We start from the raw sequence: 17,367 nt of genomic DNA on the forward strand, positions 1-17,367 counted from the left end.
CTCCCCACCCCCCACCGTCCCTCCCCTATGTTCCCCCTAATCTAGTAAATCTTTACTTCCATATTCATTTCCGTATTTTGCTCCCTTCATTGGTGCTCACTCACCATATTTCAGGCAAAGAGATAGCTACTGCATAGTGATTACAGCCCACAGACAGATGTAGGCCTTTTCTTACTCTAAGCAAGGCACACCAGGGTATGGTTATATAGTTCAACAGGGAACAATGCTTAGTCTTTCAAATTGAGGAGTTTCTCTCTTTTTTTTTTTTTAATTTATTTCTTTTGAGACAGAGTCTTGTTCTGTTGCCCAGGCTGGAGTGCAGTGGCTCGATCTAGGCTCACTGCAACCTCTGCCTCCCAGGTTCAAGCCATTCTCCTGCCTTAACCTCCCAAGTAGCTGGGACTACAGGCACCCACCACTATGCCCAGCTAATTTTTGTACTTTTAGTAGAGACGGGGTTTCACCATATTGACCAGGCTGGTCTTGAACTCCTGACCTGGTGATCTGCCCACCTTGGCTTCCCAAAGTGCTGGGATTACAGGCGTGAGCCACTGCACCTGACCAGTAGAGTTTATCTTTTTTTTTTTCAGTTTAGAATTTAACTGGCCAGGTGTGGTGGCTCACACCTGTAATCCCAGCACTTTGAGAGGCTGAGGCGGGCAATCATTTGAGGTCAGGAGTTCTAGGCCAGCCTGGGCAACATGGTGAAACGCTGTTACTACGAAAAATATAAAAATTAGCAAGCATGGTGGCACCTGTTGTCTCAGCTACTGGGGAGGCTGAGGTAGGAGGATCACCTGAGCCTGGGGAGGTTCAGGCTGTAGTGAGCCATGATTGTGCTACTGCACTCTAACCTGGGCCACAGAGTGAGACCTTGTCTCAAAAAAAAAAAAAAGAAAAAAAAAATATATATATATGTACATATATACATATGCTGCAATGAACATGAGAATGCAGATACCCCTTTTACATATTGATTTCATTTTCTTTGAATATGCACCCAGTAGTGGGATTGCTGAATCACATGGCAATTTTAGTTTCAGTTTTCTGAGGAACTTCTATACCGTTTTCCATCATGGCTGTATTCATTTACATTTCCACCGTCAGCACACTAGGTTTCCCTTTTTTCCACACCCTTGCCAACACTTATTATCTTTCATTTTTTTGATAATAGCAATTCTAACAGGTGTGTGGTGATATTTTATTGTGGTTTTAATTTGCGTTTCCCTGAGGATTAATGATGCTGAGTATTTTTTTTATGTATCTGTTGGCCATTTGCTTGTTTTCTTTTGAGAAATATGTATTTAGGTCCATTTGCTGGTTTTTTGATTGGGTTAATTGTCTTCTTGTTATTGAGTTGTTTGAGTTAGGAGGTGGTATTTGATATTATTTCAGTTAAGAATCCCTCCAGACCATCTCATACAGTTGTATCAGGGTTCACTCGTTTCTGTTTTCAGCATTGCTTCTCTCCCACCCACTCTCTCATCCCACTTTCCTTGCCAAAAGAAGAAAGAAATGGGAAGAAAAATACTTTTCTTTGTCTTCAAATGCAAAATGTATTTTTTGTCCAAGGGCCAATAAGATCGACAAAGGAAGCATGAAATACTATACTCAGGGTAGGAGCATAATGCATGCTATGAGAAAGTGATACAAACCCTGCAAGATTTCAAAGCAATTTTTCATAGGAAGAAAAAAAGTTGAGGTTGGTTGGGTGGGGATATGATTTAAAGAAGAGAAAAAGCCAGACTGTGTGTTGTGTGCGTTGCCAGTTTGCTATAGTCATGGTGTTGTAAAACAAATCAGTCCAAAAGACCTTGTTTTATTTATTTAATCAAGTAATCACAGTGTCTCTGAAACTTTCAGTTGCAAGCACAGAAATAGAAGTGTTTATGAAGTCAGACTTGCAATTGCCAGGAAGTAGTAAAAAATGCCAGTGTAATCTCTGCTACCTGTGTAAGTCCTAAGGGAAAGATGAGCTCATGAATGCATATATATAGATCATTACAAGGCTGAATTAAAATACATTAAATATAGAAGTGGGTATAATCCCCTGAGGATATTCAACATAAAAAGAATAGCTGAAGAACAACCCAAAGCTTTAAAAGTAAGGGAAGCTAAGATCCTCACTGGCTGGAGAAAACAGTTACTACACACCCTTCCAGGAAAACACTTTATATAAAGCTTGGTGTTTGAAAGCCTTAGCTGATCTAAACAAATGCAAATTTAGGTGGAGGGACTAGCTTTATCCTTCTGTTTGTGGTCTCCACAGCCCCTGGACCTGAGAGGCTTCAATAATTGTTACCTGAGTTGGAGTGAACTGAAATAAAGAAGTAAAGATACTATATCATCTATTGAAATCTTTAAAGGGTAAGTTTCATTTATTTACCATTTGTTAAATGGTATAGTATATATTATTGGTTAGACAGTTGGACATTTCTTTTAGTATTTGATTTTTGGGTCACAATGTCTTCAGTCATACTGGAGTTAGAGCAAAGAGTGACAGAATGCCCCCCATCCACACACCAGAAGTGTCAAATTCAGGGAGTGTGCCATTCAGTAAATCTTTGGTGTGTTACTAAATTGACATCAACAGGGGCTCCGTGGGGAGGGACCAAAAGTAAATTTTAAAGACCTTAAATCAGAATGAAGTGGCTACCAATTAAAAGGAAGAAATATGTTAATTCATACAAAGGAATAGAAAAAAAAAATGTGACTTAAAATTGAGAGAATGCTGAGACAATGACAAGCATTAAAAATGGAGAGGCAGGAACAAGAAGACGTATGTGCCCAAACAGATTGGTTTAAGAAGCATAATGTGGACCAAAGATAGTATGCAAAACCAACTCAAAACCATTGAAAAGAGATGTCCCCTCCCCAAATTTAGCCAACATAAGACATTACTTTCACTGAAAATGACCACTCTAAAAAATGTTGAAAGGAGAATCCCAAAAGTAAGCAGTAAGAGGAAACATTTTGGAATAATGGAGGGAAAAACTTACAGTGCATAGGTACACATTGTTAACATTTCAGGAATGTCTATTTACCTCAATAACATTTCATGAACAAAGTAATGAAGACAAGGTCTTGAAAGAAAGAAATACTGGGTGTTATTTTTATTTTTCTTATAATCTCAAAAGTGGACCTAACCCGACATATTTGGGTGGAGATTAACTGCTTATGAGTAGATTCAGAACCACAATCAAACTCATCCTTAGATAATTCTGAAAAACGAGTACAAACCTGAAAACCTGGAAAATTCTACTGGAAAGCCAAATGAGCCTTCATTATTGAAAGAAGCCTTTTTTATTCTACAAAATAATTTTAAATTCTGAGTTACCCTCAGGCAAACTCAGAATTTTAATAGTAAAAAGAAAATAACAAAGCACACTACCTTGGAATCTTGCATGTCTTTAACTACAAAGAATCATTAACAATACAGAAATGAAAGGCTTAGGTACAATTCTTTGAGTGAGAAATTATGATTTAATTTAAAAGTGAATAAACTAATTGCAGGCTATAACTTTTGTGAAAACATAAGGCATTGAGAATTTAAATCCTTGCCAGAGCTTTTCTTCCACATAAAGAAAGTATAACAAAATGAGGGAGAATCCCAGTAAAGAAAGTTTTTAGTCAGCTTTTGGATTTTTTGGTGTAAATAACTGGTCATGAGGGTATCAATTTACTAATAGATGGATTTGAGTCTGCTTATTGAGGTTTCATCTTGTATAAGAACATCTTGTATTTGCATGGGTTTTTTTTTTTTAAGTGATTCTGTATTTAGGATTAGTTATGCCATGAAAGGCTTTATTCTTGCTTTTTTGTTAATTTTGGAATAACAAATATTAACCAATTTGTCTTTAAGAGAAAGACAAGCAAATGTAATTCAGTTCCCAGCTTTAAAAATTCATTTGGTTATGTTATCGTTTGGCATTAATAACTATCATTCTAACGAACTTCACTTTTTACTGCACTGTCTTAAATATGTAAATTTTACTTTTTGCATAGTTGAATCCATAACAATGATGTAGAAGCGTATACATGCTTTGAGAAAATGTATGTATGTGTGTGTGTGTGTAATTTATTTTAAAAATCGACATCTATCCCATGTGTACCTATTTGGAAGTATGCATCTAATACATCAAGGCATGCTCTATGCTACACTAAAAGAAGAGTAATCAATCTTTGCCCTCAAGGTGGTTACCATTTATTTTAGCTGATTTAATATATCACGCATGTTCTGTCATAGGATAAAAGAACAATTGATCTCTGTGTGTGTTGAGTAAGACTCTTACCTGAGCAATAATACGATAAAATGGTTTTGGAGTTAGGTGAATCTGAGCTTGAAACCTAGCTGTTCACATTTAGTACCTTTGTTTATTTATTCATTTATTTATTTATTTTTGGAGACGGAGTCTCTCTCTGTCACCCAGGCTGGAGTGCAGTGGCACAATCTCGGCTCACTGCAACCTCTACCTCCTGGGTTCAAGCGATTCTCCCACCTCAGCCTCCCAAGTAGCTGGGATTACAAGTGCCCACCACCACGCCTGACTAATTTTTTTGTATTTTTAATAGAGACGGAGTTTCACCTTGTTGCCCACACTGGTCTTGAACTCCTGATCTCGTGATCCGCCATCCTCAGCTTCCCAAAGTGCTGGGAGTACAGGTGTGTGCCACCACACCTGGCCTATTCCTTTATTTTTTATTTTATTTTTCGAGATAGGGTCTTACTCTGTCACCCAGGCTGGAGTGCAGTGGTGCAATCTTGACTCACTGTAGCCCCAATTTCCCAGGTTCAAGTGGTCCTCTCACCTCAGCCTCCCTAGTACCTGCAATTACAGGTGTGTGCCCACCACACTTGGCTAAATTTTTGTGTTTTTTGTACAGATGGGTTTTTTGCTATGTTGACCAGGCTGGTCTAGAACTCTTGGGTTCAAGTGATCCACTCGCCTCAGCCTCCCAAAGTGCTTGGCTTGCAGGCGTGAGTCATCATACCTGGACAACTTTTGTTCCTCGAAGTCTGAGATTTCCACTTATAAAATGGAGATAATGTTTAGCTTATAGAGGTGTCATGAGGGCTAAGTGTAGTAATGTATATTAAACACCTAATACATAGGCTTTAGTTTTTAACTCTCTTTCCCCATACATATGATCTAAATGAAATGCTGAGGTTTAGCATTGTCCATTATTGTCTCTATTCATTTTGGTCTGAGATTTCTAAATCGATTTCCTAAATGCAGCCAAGCTGTAACTGGCAGCACTTTTGAGTGGTGAATGAGACAGTGAGCTAGTGGTTAAAACTTCAGACAGGAGGTAGGAGTGCCAGAGCGTGAAGCTCAAGGCCCAAGCTGAAGCCTTCTAAACATTCATCACCAGCCACAGCCTCTACTGTCTGAAATAACCTCCCATGTCTGGGGAGTGTCCAGAGAGAGAATAGGAGAAAAACCATCGTGTGCCTAAAAAGCCTGGAAAAAAGAAAAGCGGCCATGAAGGCAAGGATTTGTTTTGCAATTGCTTTTTAAAAAAGAAGAGCACATACATTATTTCTAAAGAGCTTCATTAGAAATAAACACTAGGGCTTCTCATCCCTCTACTCCCAATCTACAACAGATTAATCGGTTGTTTTTTCCCAGAAAGAACACAAAGGAAAGTTCAACCAAATGCACACCGTTCATTCCTGGATGGCACTTCCTCCCACAGTCTTCCCTCTTGTTGAACAATATAGAAAGTAAACTTGAGGCCAAACTTTTAATTCTCCACTTGAAACCCAGATCATTGATTTCCTCTTTGTCCTCTTGGTCACTCTGCAACCGTCTCTCTCAAAAGAAAATCAGAATACCACCTACAACTTCTGAGGAGACACTAAGCAATTCTAAAGTGTAACTGAAGTCCCTCAAACCTCCTAGTTTTGTGGTGGTCTTTGTCATTCTTTAGTTTCCCTCCTCTCCCCACATTCCATGCCTAATGAGAAAGGGAAATTAAGGGCCGGGCGCGGTGGCTCAAGCCTGTAATCCCAGCACTTTGGGAGGCCGAGGCGGGTGGACCACGAGGTCAAGAGATCGAGACCATCCTGGTCAACATGGTGAAACCCCGTCTCTACTAAAAATACAAAAAATTAGCTGGGCATGGTGGCGCGTGCCTGTAGTCCCTGCTACTCGGGAGGCTGAGGCAGGAGAATTGCCTGAACCCAGGAGGCGGAGGTGGCGGGAGGCGAGATCATGCCATTGCACTCCAGCCTGGGTAACATGAGTGAAACTCCGTCTCAAAAAAAAAAAAAAAAAAAAAGGAGAAAGGGAAATTAAAAAATACAAGAGGTTGCTCATTCTTTCAACCCTGGGAAAGGGGTTATTTCTTTGCAAAAATTTTTTTTTCTTTTTTTTTTTTTGAGACAGAGTCTTGCTCTGTCGCCCAGGCTGGAGGACAGTGGTGCGATCTGGCTCACTGCAGCCTCTGCCTCCTAGGTTCTAGCGATTCTCCTGCCTCAGCCTCCTAGGTAGCTGGGAATTCAGGCACATGTCACCATACCCAGCTAGTTTTCGTATTTTCAGTAGAGATGGGTTTCTCCATGTTGGCCAGGCCAGTCTTGAACTCCTGGCCTCAGGTGATCCACCTGCCTTGGTCTCCCAAAGTGCTGGGATTACAGGTGTGAGCCACCATGCCCAGCCTTCTCTTTGCTTTTTTAAAGTGGGAATTCTCTTTCTTGAGAATTCCACTTTGGTTGAACCTGCTGCATTTTGGTGGTGGCTTTCTAACTTGGACTATTTCCCCTCTACTGTGAATTTTCTTTTAATTTCATTATTGAAATTTTAAATTGTGGGACAACCTAGATACAGAAAGGTGTGCAAATCATATTATACCTCAGTGAATGTTTATGCATTGATATACCTGTATACTTCACTTAGCTCAAGAGCTAGCACATTTTTAGCACATAGAAGGCTCCTAGGGCCCTTTCCCAACCAATAACTCCTCCCTGGTAAACTCTGCTGTGACCTACATGTGAATGGAAACATACACTTTCTTTCATGTGTCAGTAATTTGTTCTTTTGTTTCACAGTATTCCATTGCATGAATATACCACAACATATCCTTCTCCGTTGATGAATCTTGGTATTGTTGATGAATATTGCTATTATGGGTTAAGATGCCTTGAACATCTCCACTGTGGATTCTTAATTTTTTCACGCACTCCCTGTAGAAATTGTGACGAATAAAATTCTGGAAAGGGTTTACATGTTCCCAGCTAATCTTGCTCCACGTTGGTTTGGTTACTTTGGCATCAGAATTTAAAGGCTGATAAAAATCCTCTGTAGTCCCAAATTTTAGAAGAGACAGAGAAAGAGAGGGAAGGGGGAAAAGGTGGGAGGGAGGGAGAATGGGAAAATGTGTAGGCATGTTAGTATAAAGCTTTAAATTCGTAATTCTCATTTTATGGAGATATCTGATCATCTTAATTTGCAGTGGCTAAGTAAGTAAGGCTTGCATGATTATAGACTTCTTTTCCTCACTTTTGGAAATGCTTCACGCCCTCTGGAAATCCTTTAAAAAGTGATAAAATCATAGTGTCTAGTGCAAATTTTAGGGCAAAGTTAACTAGGTAATTTGGTTGACTTTGAGTATTTTTCTCAAAGGCTTTTTTTGTTGTTGCTTTTTTTTTTTTTAACTTGCTGAAGACTCCAAACTATTGGACTATCCGAACTCAGGGAGGCTGAGAAACACAGTAAAATGTATCTTTAAGTATTCACTGTGGTTTGTGCACTGTGACAAGCCATCTCCGTTGCTGACTCTTATCTTTTGATTCCTTATTCCACTTCCTTAAAGTTCTCTGCTTTTGTTGTTACTTTATTTTGCTTCCTCAAATGTAGAGTAATTAGACATTCAAGTTTGAGCCCTAGGGTCGATTACATTAAGAAATTAACTAGTTACCTAGGCGTTGTCCCTTTTCTTTTTTTCTTTTTTAAAATTTTTTTGTAGAGACGGGGTTTCAGCCTGCACGAGGTGGCTCATGCCTGTAATCCTAGCACTTTGGGAGGCTGAGGCAGGTTGATTGCCTGAACTCAGGAGTTTGAGACCAGCCTGGGCAACATGGTGAAACCCTGTCTCTACTAAAATACAAAAAATTAGATGAGCATGGTGGTGCACTCTGGTAATCCCGGCTATCTGGGAGTCTGAGGCATGAGAATTGCTTCAATCCGAGTGGTAGAGGTTGCAGTGAGCTGAGATCGTACCACTGCCCTCCAGCCTGGGTGACAAAGTGAGACTCTGTCTCCCCCCTGCAAAAAAAAGAGAGATGGGATCTCACTGTGTTTCCCTGGCTGGTCTTGAACTCCTGGGCTCAAGCAATCCTCCAGCCTTGGGCTCCTAAAATGCTGGGATTATAGGCGGGAGCTTCTGCATCCATGTGACAGTGTCCCTTTTCAATTTTTATATATAGATCATCTAGGAAACTAGTTAAAATAATCTGTACGTAGCAAGTTATTTGCTCAGTAGTTTTTTTTTTTTTTATTACAGGGATTCTAATTTCTTTCATTAAGATTAAGGATAGTCTTTTAAACAGTGTGTTCATTTTGGGAATGTTAGCTTATTTTTAATTGTGTTCTTGTTTGTTTACTTACAGTTAAAATGCCTATTCTTTATCACATCATTGTTCAATGTTTGATATCATAGTACAGTCATTTCCAATTAAGTTTATGCCACATGAAGTTGGAGAGGCCTCACAATAAATCAGATTATATCAAGCCACAGAACCTGTTAGAAGTAGCCACTTGGTAGTGCAAAATAAATTGGAATTGATACGAAAATAGTGACAAATGGCTACGCAAACATGGCAAGCTAAGTTCTGGATGTTAACCCTTCAACCAAAAAAAGGTTAATCTAAGGAAAAAATACAAATGACTTTTCAATTTCTAGTTTTAAACATTTATATTAGAAGATTAAAATATGGTTGGAGTTTGTCTATGACTTTCCCTCCAGCATTTAGGGCTGGAAGAGTGAAGCTTCTATGATGACTATTTTGCCCCATCACCCATGTACTGGAAGCAGTTTTATTTCAAGGCAGAATGGAAACTCTATAGGCCAAAGTTGGGAGGGAAAAGATAAATATTTGTGTTGACATGTGGTGACCATAGACATAGTTCTAGATAATAAGTATATAAGGCCTTGGAGTTTGTTACATTGCTGGAAAAGACATTTTTTGCTATTTTGAGTTTTCTTGACACACATTAGCAGCTCCATCTGGGAAAAGTCACATTTCTCTGTTTCAACTAAATTCCAAAGCCAGCTTTCAAGCTTTCCTTAAAATGTGTTTTGTATTATACTGCCAGGAAATAGTCCTTTGTTGGCTCTATAGCCCTCGCTCAGAAAGGTTGAAGTGATAAATTATAAACTGTGATTCTATTGGTGGGGGGAACCCTCGCTAGAGCTGGTTTTGAATTCCTGCAATAGTGTTTAACCTGTTTACGGTTCTCATTCAACATTTACAATTGGCTCAGTGTGAGGGAGAAGGAAAAAACCTGTTGATACAGCTCCTTTAAGTGCTATGGGTTTCAAAACAACTCTCTAGATAGCAAGCATTCCTGTGGTGGGAGGCAGTGGGTGAGTGGAAAACCTTTCCCATTCATTCAAAGAAGGGGAAAGAGACTGAACTTATCTCCCAACAGGTGAAGTTAAGCACGTCCTGTAAGTGGATTGATTTCTTGTATAAATCAAAGTTCTGTTCATAGGGACCATAAACAATGTTCTCTGACCTGGTGCCCTTCTGTTCCCCCATCCTATCCCTCTATCCTCCTAGCTCACTGCTGGGAAAATATTTCTTGCTTGGAGATGCCTTTCTTCCTCCTTGATGATAGTAATCGTTTTTCTCTTTTTAGTTCAAAAGGAGAATTTTTTTTTCTTTGTCATGTCTGTGTGCCTTGCCTATCTAATATAGAACATTGTTTCTTATTTCCTCTGCTACTATGCTTGTGCACGTCTCAAAACAAATGTGAACCTTTTGCCAAAACAAAGTAAGTGCATGCTTTATAAAATTACAGGGGAATGGTGCAGCTGTTCTCTGATTATATTCTTAGTGTTTAAAATTTTGAAAGTGCTTAGGAGTTTCTTTTTAAAAATCTATCAACAAACTTCTTATAGAAACCCATTTTGTAAAGTGTTTTATTTTTGCTCTTACGAACTGTGTACAAAAATACCTAGTATGTTTTAGTAGTAATAATGCATAGTTTAATAAAGTGGAAGTTCAACAGATTAAAGCTTTCAGACTGTTTTACTCCTTTTGCAATTAATCAATTATATTTATCCACAGAAGTGATTTTATATAGTATTTCAGCAAAGGTAGAGAAAAACATTATCCAGTGCAACAAATTAACCTAAAAAAGAATAATAGATCATATAAGGATTATAGGAGCAAGAGAAAATGGTTGCTAATATTTATTATTCTTTGAAATCCACATCCAAAATTAAAAATTTTTCTTTTTAAATTTTGTAACTATTGTCAAAGTTATTAGCAATGGGGAGAAAGGAATCTTCTGTGGTGTATTTTCACCTACTCTGTCCCTACCTTTGTTCTGTTTCCAATCTCAATGGTCCTTCATATTCAAAGATGAAGTTACTGAGCTGTTGACAGTCTCTAGTCTCTAGTTGGATGGATGAGCTGCTCTGAGTCATCCACACTTTTATCTTGTGAGATCATTCATTCTATGAGCAATGACATCAATTTTCCAGGAGGCTGGCTGGCTAGGAATAAAGATAAAGACCATGACCACAGAAGGAGTGAAGTTAAAGGGCTTGGAATAGCATCTGATACAGGCTAGGAGCTTGAGAAGTATTTGCTGCTTAAACATCTTCAACGGTTTTCCTTTGCGTCAGTTATATACCCAACCAGATCATGATGGAGCAAGTTTTCTTTTTCTGTTTGTATAGGAATTATAATCCTGGCTTTAAAAATATTGAGTGAATTTACGGTGCCAAAATTAAGCATATAAGCTTTACTTTTGCATTCTGAGCCCTCCAAACTTTTGTGGATTCATTTCTAATATTCAATTTCCTTTACATTTTTCTTAAGGAATTTGTCGAGAAGAATTGCTCATCTGGTAGTGTTCCATAACCCCTACCCACTTTGAGAGTGTCACATACTAAACTTTCACATAAAATATTGCTGGCAGAGATGTTTTGGCTTTTGGTATTAAAGTTAATATCAAAAACCCTGTTAAAAAACTTCCACTCTAAAAGAACTTAAGCTTTAGACAAACTCCGCTAATTCACCATTTTCTCCTCCAGAAAGCCTCAGTTGTCTTCTGGTGGCTTGAAACTGATTTCAATTATTTGTTTATTGCCAGCAATATACATGAAAAAAAAAAATAGCCAGGCATGGTGGCTCAGAACTGTTATCCTGGCACTTTGAGAGGCTCAGGTGGGAGGATCATTTGAGTCCAGGAGTTTGAGACCAGCCTAGGCAACATAGCAAGACCCTGCTACAAAAAATAAGCTGGGTGCAGTGGCTCACACCTGTAATCCCAGCACTTTGGGAGGCTGAGGCAGGCAGATCACGAGGTCAGGAGTTCGAGACCAGCCTGACCAACATGGTGAAACCCCATCTCTATAAAAAAAAATAATAATAAAATAAAATATTAGCCAGACATGGTGGTGCATGCCTGTGGTCCCAGCTACTCAGGAGGCTGAGGTGGGAGGATCACTTGAGCCTGGGAGGTCAAAGCTGCAGTGAGCCGTGATCGTGTCAGTATCTTCAGCCTGGGGAACAGTAAGACCTTGTCTCAAAAAACAATAAAAGGAAAAATAGAGGGGGTCTGGTTCCCCTCATGGGAGCATTAGATGGATACTGGATAGTGAATATTCGTTCCCTCAGAGGAGGATAAAGTTCTCTAGAGCAGAACTTCACAAACTGTAGTATAGGTGAGAGTCACTGGAGATATTGTTACAGTGCAGTTTCTGTTTGGGTAGATCCAGAGTGAGGCTTGGGAATCTGCATTTTTAACAAGTCTGCAGTTAATGAGGATGTTGCTGGCTTATAATGAAATCACCTGGGCAGTTTTTGTTTGTTTTAGAGATAGGGTCTGGCTGTTGCTGCTCAGGCTGGTTTTGAATTCCTATCTTCAGTCAATCCTCCCACCTCAACCTCCCCAAGTGCCGGAGTCTAGGTGTGAGCCACGATGACCCGCGATCTGGCCAGATATTTAAAAACATACAGATGCTTAGGTTCCACTCTCACCCCATTGCACCTCTCTGGATTCTGATTTAGCTGGCTTGGGTTATGGCCTGAGTATAGGGACTTTTTAAATCTCCCAGGTGATGGTAATGTGCAGTCAAGTTTAAGAACCTCTAGATTCATTTATCTCAGTTTCCGCTTGACAGTCCATTCAGTTACAGACATTACTTGCCTGGCCCCTAGAGACATGTGATTTTCTGAATTAAATACCTTGCCCTTTCTTGAAGAAATCACACTAGTCTTTCAAAACCCTTTTTCAAATACCACTACATTCTTCAGATATATAATACATTTAAAAAATTCTTCTAACAGTTGCTTCGCTCTAAATCCTATACAACTTTGCTTTTACTTCCTAAGGCAATGACCACATTCTGCTTTCTAATTATGTGTATTTATCTTAACCTCCCTGATTGATGAACTACCTAAAGGCAGAGATGGTTGTCTCATCTCTTTTATCTTTCCCAGAGGTTTCCCCAACCCCTGACACAGTGCCCTGAGCCTGCATTTCTTCATTCAACAAACATTCGCATAGCATCCCTGTGCCAAACAGGCTGAGCTCTGGTGAGGTGTGCAAAAACAGACGCCTTCCCTCCCAGCCTTTAGGAGTGTCACATTCAGATGAGGGAGACTGAAACTCACAAATGACTCACTAAAGCAAATGTAAGTTCTCAACAGAGGAATGGGGGAATGAAGCTGAACTTTTCCACACTGGGAAAAAAATCATTTTGAGGAAATCGTTGGGATCTGAAGAATTTGAAACTAGGAGGAGGTGAAGAATGAGGATGAAGATCATTGAGAAAGATAAATCCGCCTATACAAATTCCCCATGTTGGGAAGGAGTGTGTACTAAACTAGAGGAAGGGCATTGTGGCTGAATTTAATCAAGAGGATTCAGGTTGAAAGATGTTTCAGAATACCTAGGAAAGTTGAGAAATTTAGTAAATATTAATGACAGAATAATGAAACCTCCAAAAGCAAATAGTGGTAAAGTAAATTTAATTATTTACTTATATAATGATTGAAGCAAGAGGCTACAGAATTGATATGGTCATAGCATTTGGAATTAACAGTAAAACTTGACTGCATTGATTGCTTATAATTTGAATGTATCAGTGACCCTAAAAAAGTTATGCATTATTCTCAGAGAATATGATGCCTGGAAACATCACAGTATTTTCTTTTTATCTCTTGTTTTAAGTTTTTAATTAGTAACACATTTGCATGATGCTTTAAAAAAAATCTAAAAGTTTTCTATAAAAAAATCTCTTTTCCACCCCTACCACCCGTTCACCCAGGTCCCCACTGAAGTGCCAACTATTACTAGTTTCTTGTGTATTCTTTCAGTCTCCTTAAGCCTGTTCAAGCAAATGCATACTAAGCACTGTATTCTCACATCTGAACCATGCTTTACCCGTTTTGCCATTTAGTCTGTATTTCTTTTCATTTTATTAGAGAACTTCCACATTTTTTTCTAATGAAAATTGCTAAATATTATTCTACTATATGGATGTATTAACTGGTATGTGTTCCTTATAGTTGCGGGGCTTCCAGTATTTTGCTATTGCAAGCAATGCCACAATTAATAATCTTGCACTTTAGACTTTTTCATATGTGAAAATGTATCTGTAAGATAACTTTCCAGAAAAGAAAGTGCTGAATTAGGAGTATATGCATTTGTAATTTTGACAGACATTCCTAAATTAACTTCCATAAGTATTGTATCATTTTATGATACCACTAGAAATATGCATCTCTTTTGTCCTACAGCTTCCCCAGTAGCGTATCATCAGTGGTTTGGTGGGAGGGGGTGTTTGGATTTTTTTTTTTTTTGAGACAGAGTCTCACTCTTGTCATCCAGGCTGGAATGCAGTGGCGTGATTTCCACTCACTGCAACTTCTGCCTCCCGATTCAAGCAATTCTCCTGCCTCAGCCTTCTGAGTAGCTGAGATCACAGGCATATGCCACCAGTCCACTAATTTTTGTATTTTCAGTAGAGACAGCTTTTCACCATGTTGGCCAGGCTGGCCTTGAACTCCTGGCCTCATGTAATCTGCCTACCTTGGCCTTCCAAAGTGCTGGGATTACACGTGTAAGCCACCATGCCCAGCCAGATCTAATAGATTTTAAACTGATATCTTAATATTTTAATTTGGATTTATCTTGTTCTGAGTGAAGTTGAACATCTTTTGTTAAAGAGCCATTGATGTTTTCTTTCTGTAAACTACCTGTTCTGTTGTTGTTAGTTACTTCTTTGTCTATTTGTTTTTGTCTTATATGAAGTGTTGCTTTGGATAGTTAAACTTACCAATATTTTACATTATGATTTCGGGATTTTGAGATGTAGTTACAAAGTCCTTTTTTATTCCAAGACTATAAGTGAATTCTTCCATATTACATTATATGTAAATGTCCATTATAGGACATTTACAGCACCACCTTTTTACTTTTAAGTATTTGATCTTTTATATATATTTGGTATATGACGTAAGGCATGGATCAATACAAAAGATAACTGCCTCAGCAGTGATGAGAAAGGATAAACTTGCAAATGGAGCATGTAATGAAAAGCAAAAAGGAAAAAAACTAAAGCTGACACAAGTCTGAGTAAGACCGAATAGGAAGTATGAGGTGGTCTTAGAATAATTTAACGTTAGCCACCACCTGCCAGTCCCAGCATATTATGACCAAGCATGGCCTCCAGGACTTTATTATTTATTTATTTATTTAGAGACAGCGTCTCCAGGACTGTATTTATTTAATATATTTATTTTGAGACGGAGTTTCATTCTTGTTGCCCAGGCTGGAGTGCAATGGTGTGATCTTGGCTCACTGCAACCTCCACCTCCCAGGCTCAGGCGATTCTCCTGCTTCAGCCTCCCAAGTAGCTGGGATTACAAATGCAGGCATCTGCCACCACACCTGGCTAATTTTTTTTTTTTTTTCAGTAGAGATGGGGTTTCACCATGTTGTTTGGGCTGGTCTCAAACTCCTGACCTCAGGTGATCCACCTGTCTCTGCCTCCCAAAGTGCTAGGATTACAGGCGTGAGCCATTACATCTGGCCCAGGACATTATTTATTTATTTATTTATTTATTTTGAGACAGAGTCTCGCTCCGTCACCCAGGCTGGAGTACAGTGGCACAATCTCAGCTCACTGCTACCTCTGCCTCCCAAGCTCAAGCAATTCTCTTGCCTCAGCCTCCCAAGTAGCTGGGATCACAGGCATCCACCACCACACCCAGCTAATTTTTTTTATTTTTGGAGGAGACTGGGTTTCACCGTGTTGGCCAGGCTGGTCTTGAACTTCTGACCTCAAGTGATCTGCCGCCTCAGCCTGAGATTACAGGCGTGCTAGGATTACTGGCATGCGCCACAGAGCCCAGCCTGCCTCCAGGACTTTAGACATTAAAATGCTGGAGAACAGTCAAAGAACAACTAAGATCATTAAAGGGTTACAAAAATATAGCAGAGGTATGAAAGTATATTTGAGTTAGCCTGGAGAAAAGAAGAACCAATGGTGACTCCATTTACAATAAATAAATGAAGGCACTTTAGAAATACTTCCCCAGAGTTCAGAGAAAGAGAGGGGATTACATTGTAAATTGATATGCATGAAATACAGGGCAGCGCTTCCTGGGATGGAAGTTAAATATTAGAGTTAAATTTGGTAGTTTAAGTTGTCTAGAGGTTGTGAAATCTTCTGCCTGTGAATCTTTAAAGTCTGGAGAACTACATAGGAAACCCTGTATTTAGCAAGCACTCTGTAGTTAAGGATTGAAGTTCCTGATCCCCAGAAAAAGCCTTCCACAAATACTGCCATAAAATCCCCACTCTACGTCATCTTCACGCTCAATGCGCCTTCAAGAGCCATTTGTTCACTGAATAACTATTTATAACAATATATGTGTGCTGTTATTTTAAATGCCAAAGATAGTAAGAGAAGAATGTATCCAATCAAAGTTTAATGAATGTTGCTCCATGTCAGGTACTGAGCAACTAAGCTCAGCTCTTGTAAAACCTACCTTCTTGAAAACCTGTCTCTTGCCATAGTTCCCACTTCCTGGATCTCTCATCCATTTCCTCCCATATCTCTGCCAGACTCTGGTATCTTAGAGATCAATGCAGGGGACGGAGAATCCTTGCTCCAAAAATAAGTAGAGGGTTCAAGAGTCTGGATCTAACATTTTCCAAATAGAACATAAATTATCTATGTTTTTAATTTATCTCAAATTTATCTAAGAGATAATATATTCATTGGGTTTTGACTCATTTCCTTTTGACTATCTGCTGTCTGACTGCCAATTGTGGATGAGACAGAAGAATGATCAATGATGGTGCTTTTTGGAATCACAGGGAATTATACTAATTGTTGAGACAGGCAAAATTTTAATTTACATTATCTAGGTAGTTTGTTTATGATGTACATGTAGATTTACTATGTATTTCTAGATGTTTAATAACACAAAATATTTGGAAAGAAGGCTAACACAAAACTACTTGTTGAAAAATTGGTCGAATATCTCTAAGTGCATATTTAGAATTGGAAATTTAATGCCACACAGATTGTGGGTTCTTTGATTTATTTGAAGGAAGTGTTTGATGGAATTTGCTTTCTTGGTACTGAATTCAGCATAGAGGCAAGGACTGTTTTCATCTTTGTAGAAGTCAACTACGCTGATTTAGAAGCTACCTGTAGGATAGGTTGTCATTTTCCTCCAGATACTTTGAAGCATCCCTATGTCGTTTAATCTGATTCTCAGAAAGAAGAGCTGGCAATGGCAGAGGCAAAATTAGGGAGAAAAGATGCAGAGCCAGCACTGTTGGAACAGATCATTTCACTGGAAGAATTTTCACCAATTCAGAGATGTGCAAAGTAACCAGGAAAAATTTGCAGTAATTATAGTATGAAGTAAGCATTCTGAAATTAAGTTTTTGTATTTTTATGGAGCAATTACCTATGATCATAATAAATACAGTGATCAACATACCACACATAGGGAATATGGCAGGTGCTTCATAAAAATTTTCCTATTAGGCCGGGCGCAGTGGCTCAAGCCTGTAATCCCAGCACTTTGGGAGGCCGAGGCGGGTGGATCACGAGGTCAAGAGATCGAGACCATCCTGGTCAATATGGTGAAACCCCGTCTCTATT

At 39.0% G+C, this 17,367-nt stretch overlaps 1 protein-coding gene across 1 annotated transcript in view; it reads left to right on the forward strand.

Annotated features, from left to right (window-relative positions):
* The window catches only part of SLC39A10 (solute carrier family 39 member 10), a 171,505-nt gene that overhangs the window by 38,591 nt on the left and 115,547 nt on the right, over positions 1-17,367 (forward strand). Inside the window, exon 2 of the mRNA XM_037742088.1 lies at positions 2,270-2,367. The gene's annotated coding sequence lies outside the window, so the exon portion shown is untranslated. The remainder of the gene's footprint in view (positions 1-2,269; positions 2,368-17,367) is intronic.

Source organism: Cebus imitator, unplaced genomic scaffold, assembly GCF_001604975.1.
Source record: "Cebus imitator isolate Cc_AM_T3 unplaced genomic scaffold, Cebus_imitator-1.0 Scaffold113, whole genome shotgun sequence".
Lineage (NCBI taxonomy): Eukaryota > Metazoa > Chordata > Mammalia > Primates > Cebidae > Cebus > Cebus imitator.